The following is a 12,288-nucleotide window of genomic DNA, read 5'->3' as shown; positions in this document are numbered from 1 at the left end:
TTACACAAGAGACAAAGGACATTCAAAAAAATTAAATGTATTTATAAGACATTTATAATTGTTGCTATTTTTTTCAATGGTCAAATAATGCTATGGTATTTTTTTCTGTCAATTTCTGTATTTTTCACATATTCAAGGGCACATGGCAGATTTACCTATTTTGTTTCCTTTAAAATGTCAACCATTTTAGTCTTAAAGTAGCTTATATGTAGCTACTCTGTCTAAAAAGATCTTACATATAAAACAATCTGATAACCAAAGCAATAGCAGTGGCCTAATCAAACCAATGTAAACTAAAGAGGCTAAAATCTGAGTGATAAAGAGATAAACTGCTTTTATCTCAGCATTATTAATCAGATTTATTAGGCGACTATTTCTCTCAGTAACACAGTTGAAGAGGGAAGTAAAGGTAAAGAATTCCTGTAAACAGAATCAGTAGGCTATGCCCAATCATTTTATATGTGTATAATTCAGGAATAAAGCTCATAAAACCTTTTGAGATATATATTATTATTTCCATTTTACAGATCAGATATAGATTAAATTTATCCAAAGTCATTCTAATTACTAAAAGAGCTAAAACTCAAACTGAGGACTACCCAAATTCAACATGTTTGCTCTTTCTATTATACTGTGCTTCCTAATTTAGGTCTAACCATGAATAAACAAGTCATAACACTATCTGAGTTCAGTTTTCATAAAAGTTAAATACTTAAGAATGAATATAAATAGACATTAATTTTGTCTTGTTAAAAGGTTAACAATAAACTCAATTCAGTATTTCAATAGTAGCTCAAATACTGATTTTTTAATTATATAAATTAATCACATTATTACAAATAATTAAATGTCAAACAATGCAAAGCACAAAAGTACCAAATAATCTTAATGGCCATGAACTAGTTTCCCTGAAAAGTAAATCCAGTTTCTTAAATATCCACTAGGTCAAGGGACTTTATTAGCATCATCTGAGTGATGCTAATTATCTGAGTTCATGCTGAATAAATCAATTTATTGGCAGGGTATATTGCAGAGAATAGCTGTGAAGACAAAATGACATGTAAAACATATATATGTAATGACTCATTTTATATAGTTAAAAAAGGGAACTGGGTGTAAGAGGTGCTAAGAGATGTGTTATGAGTTCTGTAGTTAATAAATGAAAAATCATACATATCATATCTTGGGGATTCATAACATACATCAGAGCATATTTAAAGTTCTGTGAGAAATACCAAATAATTTTAAACAGAAAAACTACTAAAAGCATGCACAATATCAGCTCAGAAATGAGATCACAAACACTTTCTGAAGAATTTTAGGTTATATTACACAGTACATAGCCTCAGAAGCATCACAACATAAGAATCACAAATACTAAGTAATAATTCTGTGTGAGACTGTGAACATGTACATTTTAACAAACTACAATTTATATATCTGAGAGTGTCACCTTTCTAAATAGACACTTCAGAAGGGTAAAGTACACTTGTCCTCAAAGACAATGTTATCAAAAATATTTCTGGAATCTTCTTTTCTAATTATGTTTAGATTTAAAAGTATTCATTTTTACTTTATACTCCATTTTTCATTTTAATGCAAATTATACTTCTTATCACTCACCTTTCTAAAACATGAAAAAATATATTATTTAATTAAATCAAACCTACTCTCAAAGAAGAGATATGCCACCAAAAAGGATGTTTAAAACAATATGCCATATGGCCTAAAAGTGATTCCCAAACAGGAAATACAGTGTTCTTAACGTGAGTAGTTTGAGGCTGGGCATGACAGCTCATCCTGTAATCCCAACACCTTGAGAGGCCAAGGCAGGAGGATTGCTTGAGTCCAGTAGTTTGAGACCAACCTGGGCAACATAAGGAGACCCCATTTCTACAAATAAATACAAATAAAATTAGCCGGGTGTGTGTGGCAGCAGGTGCCTGTAATCCCAGTGCTTTGCGGGGCTGAAGTAGGAGGATCAGTTGAGCATGGGAGGTTGAGGTGCTGCAGTGACCTGTGAATTGGGCCACTACACTCCAGCCTGAGTGACAGAGACCTTGTCTCAAAAAAAACCAGAAAAATAATTATAGTAGTTTGAAAAAGATGACATTCATTTCACAAGTTCTAGTAAGTGTGTAAAAATCAGGCACCCATCACATATATCAACAAGCCCAAGCAATGAGTGGAAGGAACGTGTGGCCCAAGGAACAAAGTAGGCCTATAAACTTTGAAACAAGAACTCACATTTAAGTTAATATATTACCTGTACCCAATGTTTAAAAAAACTGTTATAAATCAAATATAAGTATACTAAAAATGATAATAGCTAATATTTATTAAATACATAGTATGTATTAAGCACTATTCTAAGTGCTTTACATGTTATAACTCATTTGGTTCTCACAACAATCCCATAAAGTAGGCTTGGTTAATATCCTCATTTTGAAGATGAGGAAAATAAAGTACAGCAAGGTTAAGCAACTTGCGCAAGGTCACAGAGCTTCTAAACCACAGAGTCAGATCAAAACCCAGGCATTCTGGCTCCTAGTCTATGCTTTAAATACCATACTATACTGTTTCTCAAAATCAAACAGGAGTGGTCAACACCATGCACAGCAACATCTAAAAACAAATCACCTGTATATATATTCAGATAGGTACCCACATGTTTGTAAAGTTTTACAAGGCCATTTGCATGTTACTTAATCTTAGCTTCACAGCTACTCTGTGCAATACATCCTGCCAATACATTGATTTATTCAGCATGAACTCAGATGATTCAAGCTATGTGGCCTCAGACTATTCCACTAAGTTGCCTGTCTTGGAAATGCCTTGGAAATGTCTCGGAAACTGCACCACCAGTGCCTAGTAGAGTGTCTGGCAAAGAATAGGAATTAATGAATAAGGAACAATTAGAAAGGGAACTAGGTATACAAATGTTGCATAAGCCCAGATTTATCATTACAGAGTCACCTAGAAAAATACTCAAACATTGTGGTTCATAGACAGTGATTCTTAAGCATCCCCACAGGTGGAAGAACAGTAGTACTCATTTTTTCAATTGAATCTTAGTATCTCAATACAATCTTAAAACCCCTTTAAAGTTAGAAAGTTTGATGTACTAATGTAAACCTGAAAAAAATTCAGATAAAATTTTACCTTAAAAACAGAGCTCAATTTGGTCTTCACACCAATGAGTGTGATATATTATGCAACCATATTCAAATATTTTCTTTTGTTTAAAAATTGAAGGAAATTTCCATTAAATATTAAGTTTTAATATTAGAGAATAATATATTCTAAATTTTTCATTGAAACTCTAAGAATCATATGCCACAAACTGTGAACATAGAGGAATATGTTATCCTGAATTATAACTGAAGTTACAGTATCTCTGGGTACTATGTAATAACACATATCCCGTTTTTCATTTCTACACTCCTTAAGGCAGTGCCAGAATTTAAGCTCCAATGGAACTCAAGTGAATAGTATAGCTACAATAGTTTTATCTGGTGTAGATTTGATAACCGAACATTCTGGAACTAAAGTTTCTATTATGTTATTGTAGTGATTTTTATTTAATTTTTAGGTTTTTGTTTGTTTTTAAACTCCTGTCACAGCTTTCATGAAGTACAGCTACAAAAATACATTTCAGTCTTGGTAAATTTTCATACAGTACTAGAAAATTGACATATGTTACACATTGCTTTAAGCTCATTCCTTGAACCAGGCAGAGAAACCAGCATCAAAATAAAATTAGAACAGATTGTGTAAAGAATGAATTTAATCAATATGGTGTTCAAATAATTTCATGAAATTACATCTCAGCTAAAGACAGAAATATAAAAGACACTGACAAGGGAATTTATCATTAAAAACCGAAATTCCTGTTCTAAAATACTAATTATTTTTGCTTCAAAAACTGAATTACATGTTCCAGAAGAAATATTTAACTACACTAAGACCTAAAATAATCATCCCCTAAATAATTTAAATGTTTATTTTTAAAATTACACTTTTTTAGAAGAAGCAAAAATACGTAAATAGTGCTAAAAGAATTTTAAAAAATTCCCAGGCTATACCTTTCCTCAAAAAACAAAATAGAACACAACTTTGAATATCTTTAACACAATCTCAGGTTACATAATCATTCTAACCTTAATTTAAGTTCAACAAGAATGTTTCACTTTTGTTCCACAGACTCTATTACAACTAAGTGGGGAAGCATTAAAACATGAAAATGATATCGTACACAAAACATTCCATCAAGCATTCTTTCAGCAATATAACTCCCAATGTTCTGTATACAAATCTACCTGATCAGAGTAGGTAAAAAAAACGTGGTTATGTAAAAAAATAAATAAATAAAATAAAAACACCATCTACCAAGAAGGAATATTTTTAATTTAAATTAATTATTGTTCCTATTCTACTCAGAGCATACTAAGCCAATAAAACTTTGATTAGGAAACATCCTTTTTAGGTGTGTAAGGAGGAGGTATAGGATGAACCATACAGCAGTTTCTTCTAAGCTGTGCATCAGTAGTTACCTAGTGTCAAATACCACTAAGTTTGATGACACAGTCTTAGCTTCCAAACACTGGGAATTCTTTAGGAATCTCATTTTTTTCAAGGAGATGCCTTCCCCTGTAGGAAAAAAATTTTCTCTCACACCTTTATGCTCATGTTAAAACTAATAAAACAGTTTTCTGTTGAAAACTCAATGACATGATTTGATAATTCAGAATTTCTGTATGCAAAAGAAAAAAGATCTTTATCAAAAAGGAAAACTTTCAATCAAATCCTAACATTTGTGTTGAAATGAGACTATTTTCAGTGTTTTGGGACATCACATTTCTAGACCTGGAACTTCTGCAGTACACAAGCGCAATTAAGCCATTAGTTAGGTTTAGAGCATACTGATACAAGCAATAAAAACAAGGACACTAAATTTCCTCTTCTTGGTTAACTTTGAAAAGAAAAACCTTTAACTAGGTACAAAAGACTGAGGAAAGAGGAAATGTATAAAAAATGTGGTATTTCTCCTGACTTAAAAAAAAAACACAATATATTTTTAAATTATAAATCTGAAGGAAATAACATAGGAATTATACATATGCCATTACAGATGATAAGAAACATATACAAATTTCAAAACCTCTAAGCAATACAGGACTTTCTGTGATGAGGAAATGTTCTGTATCTGAGCTGTCTGCTACAGTAGCTACTAGCTGCAAGTGGCTCCTGAGCACTTAATATATGGCTAGTTGTAATAAGCAGAATTTTAAATTGTATCTCATTTAATTAAAATATAAATTTACATAACATATATGGCCAGGGAAACTACATTTGACAGTATAGCTCTAGGGAAATATTTGTACCTTAAATTCTCATCCAAATAGTAAAAAGTCCTGTAGACAGGCATATATATAGATGCTTCTGAGACATTTTTGTGTTTTAAATTCTTAAGATTTATATAGAAGAAATACATAAATATAAAATACAATCCAACGCAAAAAATGTTGCTGCATTTGTGGGAACCAAATTTTCTACACTAAATTCTAGTAGAGTCTTATATTGGTTCCAAAGTTGACTATAGTTTCTTAAGGAGTTTCTAAAAATATGGATGCCAGGGTCTCGTCCGCAAAGATTCTGGTTTAATTAGTCTGAGTTGAGGCCGGGGCATGGAGATTATCAAAAGCTATCCAGACCTGGGGCAGTGACTCACACCTGGAATCCCTGTGCTTTGGGAGGCCAAGGAGGGAGAACTGCTTCAAGCCAGGGAGTTTGAGACAAGGCTGGGCAACATAGGAAGACCATTATCTCTACAAAAAATAAAAAATTAGCTGAGTAGCGCATGCCTGTAGTATCAGTTATTCAGGATGCTGAGGCAGAGGGATAACTTGAGCCCAGCAATTTAAGGTTGCAGTGAGGTATGATCACACCACTGTATTCCAGCCTGGGTGACAGAGTGAGATCCTATCTCTTAAAAAAAATTTAACAAACTTAAAAAAGCTACCCAGGTGATTCTAAGGTACAGGCAGAGTTGAATAGTACTAAACTAGAAAAAAAGAAAAAAGAAAAAGAAAGAAACTGTTTATTAAGCATAGATGAAGTATGCAACCAAAGACATTTATTGGTTAGTAGGTAAAGAGGGCCTTTTGCCCAGCCAGATTCAAGTTACACATTCAAGAATGATTTGAGTAGTCATACATGTTTGTGATTATTTAATTTTAATTTTTTAAAGAAAATTTGCAAGGAAGGAAGCAAACTAAATATTGAGTATCAGCTTGCACTTAAACCACGTTTGCATATATTAATTTCACCCTCAAAATACCCTTGAGAGGGACCAGGCACGGTGGCTCACTCCTGTAATCCTTGCACTTTGGGAGGCTGAGGTGGGCGGATCACTTGAGGTCAGGAGTTCAAGACCAGCCTGGCAAACATGGCAAAACCCCGTCTCTACTAAAAGTACAGAAATTAGCCGGGCATGGTAGCGCATGCCTGTAATCCCAGCTTACTAGGGAGGCTGAGGCAGGAGAATTGCTTGAACCCAGGATGGGGGGCAGAGGTTGCAGTGAGTTGAGATTGCGCCACTGCACTCCAGCCTGCGCGACAGAGTGAGATTCCATCTCAAAAAAAAAGAAAACACACACACACACACACACACACACACACACCCCAAAATAAAAAAGACTTGAGAGGTATATATTATTAAATTATTAAAAATAAACTTTAATAGTCTCTAGGATTTGGAAACATATTTGTCAGATAGCAGAGTCCTCCACACTCTTTATACTATAGCAGAAGGATTTTCTTTGAGACAGTTTGTTTCAGAGAATTTTCATACTTTTCCAGTGTGAAAACAAATCAAAACAAAACAAAAATTAAAAAAGCAGGATTCAATGGCAGAGCACAGGATAAGGCAAACACATCTAAACAAGCACTTAAACCAGACTCTATTCCTGTATTTCCTATGCATTTGGAAAAAACATGTGAAGTTTATCTGGAAAAAAACATGTGAAGTTTATGGTTTAACTATATACAAGATTATGTAGGAACTGCTATCTTTTTATCCTGAGAAATTAACCAATGGCCCACCTACTGCCTTACTACTAGTGACAGTCACACATTCTTGGGAACAGGGTTGGGCAGGATAGAGCAGGGTGCTTAGTCACAGTGCCTGACACAAAACAAGAATAATGGTCTTAAAGATGTTTTCATTTTCTCCCCAAACTCAAAGGATTATTAGAATTCCATCTCCCAAAGCAGTTTACAGACGGAGTTTTGATGGGACATTTACAGCTAGTATGAAACTTCTGGCCGGGCGCGGTGGCTCACACCTGTAATCCCAGCACTTTAGGAGGCTGAAGTGGGTGGATCACGAGGTCAGGAGATGAGACCATCCTGGCTAACACGGTGAAACCCCGTCTCTACTAAAAATACAAAAAATTAGCCGGGCGTGGTGGCGAGCGCCTGTAGTCCCAGCTACTCGGGAGGCTGAGGCAGGAGAATGGCATGAACCCGGGAGGCGGAGCTTGCAGTGAGCCGAGATTGCGCCACTGCACTCCAGCCTGGGCGACAGAGCCAGACTCCATCTCAAACAAAAACAAAAAAAAAAAAGAAACTTTCAACTTTAACTTAAGCCATCAAAAGTCCTACATTAATGTACTCATTAAAAGCTATCTTTTAGCCTTGGTCAACACAGCGAGACCTTGTCTCTATTTAAAACAAATAAAATAAAATTAGCTGGGTGTGGTGTTGTACACCTGTGGTACCAGCTACTTTGGGGGCTGAGTTGGGAGGATTGCTTGAGCCTGGGAAGCTGAGGCAGCAGTGAGCCATGATTCCAAACTGAGCAACAGAGAGAGACCCTATCTTAAAAGCTATCTCTAAAAAGTTTAGTTCCTGAGTTGTTTGACTCATTTTAATTTTCAAATTAAAAGAGAGTTTTTCAGGGATTTTAAAAAAAAAAAAAGGAAGTCCAGACCAAAAATTCTCATCATTCCCATCAGCACTGATTCTTCTATCCTGAGACCCATTATCTATTCTCCTTTTTCAGGCCCCTACCTTGTAAAGTGATACTCAAATGAGTCATACTTGGTTGCATCAGAGGCCAATGGGAGAACACTTTGAACCACACAGAGTTCTCTCAAAGCATATTCCAAAACAAGTATATGTTGACAGGAGTAACTACTAAATGCACTGGCTTGGAGTATGGTTGTGTGTCTTTTCCATTTCAAATGGTGTTAATTATAATTTAATTATACATAAAAATGTTTTGGGGTTTATTTAAAAATTACACCCTCTGTCAAAAGAAGAGGGTGAAGAGGAAAAAGAAAGAAGTCATAGTTTATCCCTTATAGTCCTTCTCTCCAGTACATTTGGGGCTGGGCACTAAGATGAGCTGGAAAAACATACACTCAATTGACATGGGAAAAGCTACAACACTTCTCCATCCAACCCTTAACATATTAAAGACAGAACAAATCAACACCTGATTTTCTCAATAACAAAGAATACATAAATTTCATTCGTTCAAAGATGATCACCTACCATCTTCTACTCCAAAACAAATGATTACCTAATTCCCACATTCACATACTGTATTTAGGAGGTAGCCCTCAAAACCAACAACAAAAAGATAATTTAAGTTTTATAACGTGACCCCTATCATAGTATTAAAATCTGACTTTTAAATTGACACTGGATTTAATGGTGTGCATGTATGTAACTTGTGACATGAAAAACCATTTATATTTTTGGATGCTGGTAATTACCCTTGAAAATATAAGTAGGCTTAACATGCAAGTAAAAATGGTGAGACAAATGTAAATTCAAAGATAAACCTACATAATGGTAAAGCAAGCTATTCTCTAATTGTAAAAGTGAAAAACACTATGAAATCAGACCTTTTCTTAACAACTAACCTCAAATATTTTTCTATTTTTAGTTCTAATTTCCATCCTATCCTCTCCCCACCCATACTCCCACAAAGCCTCTAGAACATCAAGTAGAACACAATGTTATGAACAAAGTATAATAAACAAGATTGGACATCAGTCAATGAGCCTCTGTATAAATTTACTAAATCAATGTATGTATGAATTTACTAAAAAATGCTCCTAGTGATATTAAAACGAGAAATAATTTGTATCTTGGCACCACTACAAGCAGCCAATGAGCATGAAGCAAGTTTTCACCTGGACGCTGCCAACACAGTCATCAAGACTTTGGGAAAATACCAAAGCTTGTTTCAAAATATATCCACTTTTACTTTTTTCCCCCATCCTTTAGTAAATTTTCTAGATATAAATTTTAAAATCTTAAAATTTATAATTAGTTACCAGCGCCCTTCATCCCACAGATCAGGTGTCCTACATTTTGTTCAGGTCCTGCCTTGAAAACAAACCCGATTGCCCCATTTTCTGAGAGGGAGCTCAGCTCCAGGCAGCTCCCTATGAAGTCACCGCGTTTGTTGTTTCAAAGATGCAATTAAATGAAAATGACACAAGGCTGTCGAATAGATTAGTTGGAAATGTGCGGTGGTGTCGATCATATACATGTATGGCCAATGAAAACTGTATTGCTGTAAATCTCTTAGTGATATTTCTCCCCATCTTCCTCTCTCCATTATATTCACAACACAAGGAAATTAAACTTTTTAAGAATTTTCTTGACTTTGGTTTAACTTTAGCCTCCCAGCTGTCTGCTCTTACAGTATCACGTAATGAGCAAAGCGGCGGGGCTAGGGGGCCGGAGGTTAGAGTGTTAATTTTAGCAAGCAGAAGAAAAGCAATAAAAGAGCTTGCATCAGACGGTGTCTCTCTCTCTCTCTCTCTCTCTCTCTGCCCCCTCTTCCCCCGCTTCCCCGCCATCCCACCCCCTTCTCGAGCCCTTACACATACACATTCTTCTGGGCGGCCTCTAACCACACCATCTCCACAATCATTTGCAGAAATTAGAAACAGACTCCGGGAGCCCTTCCCTTAAGCACGCACAGAGCGGAGCTGTGCAAGCACGACGGGGCAATGTCACTCCCTGTTACCCCACAATCTCGTACTCCCCCTGTGGGTTTCGTTCCCGAGATCCGGCTTTCTTCCGCTGAGGAGATGGATCTACCTACTTCGCAATGGAGTTTCATCTCATTCTTCCCCACTCCAGTCACCCCACCCCCACTCTAACGTACAAAAACACCCCACCACCACAACCAAAGAAAAGTTCCTTCTACCAGGGCAACAGAGGAGTTGGGTTTAGGGACTGGAGCAAAAGCAGAGACAGGAGGAAGAGAGCTAGCGCAATGTACTTTGTTTTCCTCTTCTGCACATGCAGCGCAGAGCCCAGGGCGGCTCTCTTCCTTACCGGCTGGTCCCGAGACCAGGTCCTGCTACTGGAGCGCCGGGCTAGGGCTGCGCGGACGCGGCGTCGGGGCGGGCCGCCGGCAGCCGCCGCGGGCGCCGAGAGCCACCACCTCTTCTCCCACAAGCGGCTGCGGGCGTGGGCTGAAGGAGCTGGAGAAGGAGCCTGGGGAGGGGGAGAAGAGGAGCAGCATCTCCTCCTCCTCCTCCTTGCCTCGGAAACGCCCCTCCAGCGGCGATCCCAGCGGACTGCCGGACCCCCGAGCCCCCAACGCACCCCCGCCGCCCTACTGTGCTCGACGCCCCTCCAAGAGCTTCGCCAGAACCTTCCGGCGCGGGCGGCTCAACTCCTGTAGGCGACTCTGACCGCTGCCGAGGCGGACCGGGGAGCTACGGAGCGCGGCTCGCCAGCACGACGGTCTCTAGGGACCGTGAGCATGGTGTGTCACCCTCGCCTCAGCGCGGCCGCCGGAGCTACTCGCACTACTCCGGCTCCACCTCGGGCAGCCGCGCCGGCTCCGCCCCCCCGGTCCTGTCACTCAACCATTCCCCGTCTCTGGGAGGACCGCAGATGTCCGACCCCGAACTCCCCTCGACCTCATTGGCTCGCCTGGCCTCCAGCTCCGCCTCCTCCCTAGGGACGAGGTCGCCGGGGAGACCAGCGCCCCGGTTGCCATGACAACCGGTGCCTTGGGCCTGGCTTTTCGCGTTCTTCGGACTAGCCGGAGGCTCAGGTTGGTGACCAAGCGGCAAAGTTCCTAGCGCCTGTAGTGTGAACTCCAACTTTTAGGCCAAGAGGAAAATGCAGCCGACGGGCCCCACACTTCTAACTTCAGAAACAGAACTTCATGACCCTAGGGAGTGAGGAGGAGAGTGAAAAATGCATAAGTGCTGGCTCCTCCCTTACCCTTCGCTGCCTCGCAGCCTTGTTTCTATATTCTCACCGGGAGCTTTGGACTTTGAAAGGATGAGGAGAATAGGGGAGAGGAAGAGCGTGGCTTTGCCAGCTCCCTGCAGCAATACAGCAACTTAGAAATGGCGGGGTCAAGGAAAAAACCTGGTGAGTTTTCCCACGGTTGTAAAGCGATCTTCAAAGGTGTGGTGACAGCACAACGCCAAATGCCCTAGGGAAAACTCAAATTCTCATATTTTTGAAAAAAGTTTGTAAATACTTGCCTTGTTATTTTCTCTGTGAGACTAAAATAATCCCAAAGTTTGAAAATTTAAGGAAAAGTTTTAACATAGTCGCTAACTTCCAGCTTTTTTGTATACACTAAAACTTGGCCAAGGTATATCCAGACAGCTATACCCCTCCTTGCTGCAAGCCGAAATATTTGAGTTTCAATAGTTAAGAGAGTCTTGCTGAATTCATGAACAAGTAATATCCTGTGATTTGAGTTTTGAAAGTTTTGGTTTATTCTCAGAGGTATAAGGTAAACTGGTCCAGTCTGGAAAGGGTACCTGAAGATAAATTTAGTCTGAGACCGTTAATGTTGAGCCCTAGGTAAATCTGAATTTCATGCCTGGCTCCAAAGTGGAGGGATCTGAGGCTTATTTGGCTTCCCCAAGAAAGTCAAAGCAGCAATCCTACGTTCCCTAGCCCCTGAGGCTGCCATACATGTATGATAAATGAGGGAATTAATAGTAATGATTTATCTTTGGCGAGCACTTGCATTTTCATTATATCATTTACTAAATGAATAACTATGATAGATATCTTCAGTCAAATATGCCTCGCAAGTATGCATTGAATGTGATTACTCACAGGGCTAAACACAATGGAAAATGCACAGCAGAATTTTAAGATTAAGTCCCTGCTCCCAAGGAGCTAACCTGGGGCCTAAGAAAGAAAACTAGCACTCTTGAAACAATTTGAGAATAATAATAGCTAAAATGTGCAGCCAAACTTTGAGTAGGTAGCAGGTAA

The 12,288-nt window shown here is 38.5% G+C and overlaps 1 protein-coding gene across 11 annotated transcripts in view; it reads right to left on the bottom strand.

Moving 5' to 3' along the window:
• The window catches only part of PTPN13 (protein tyrosine phosphatase non-receptor type 13), a 221,670-nt gene extending 210,822 nt beyond the window's left edge, over window positions 1-10,848 (bottom strand). For 8 of the 11 annotated variants that reach the window (XM_037986516.2, XM_007999154.3, XM_007999157.3 and 5 more), the window contains exon 1: window positions 10,366-10,848. The gene's annotated coding sequence lies outside the window, so the exon portion shown is untranslated. The remainder of the gene's footprint in view (window positions 1-10,365) is intronic. The other 3 variants (XM_007999159.3, XM_007999160.3, XM_007999163.3) reach the window with 1 other exon arrangement.
• Window positions 10,849-12,288: the final 1,440 nt, after the last annotated feature.

Source organism: Chlorocebus sabaeus, chromosome 7, assembly GCF_047675955.1.
Source record: "Chlorocebus sabaeus isolate Y175 chromosome 7, mChlSab1.0.hap1, whole genome shotgun sequence".
In the NCBI taxonomy this organism is placed as follows: Eukaryota; Metazoa; Chordata; class Mammalia; order Primates; family Cercopithecidae; genus Chlorocebus; species Chlorocebus sabaeus.
The sequence above is the reverse complement of the archived record's forward strand: the minus strand, read 5'-3'. Positions and strand labels throughout refer to the sequence as shown.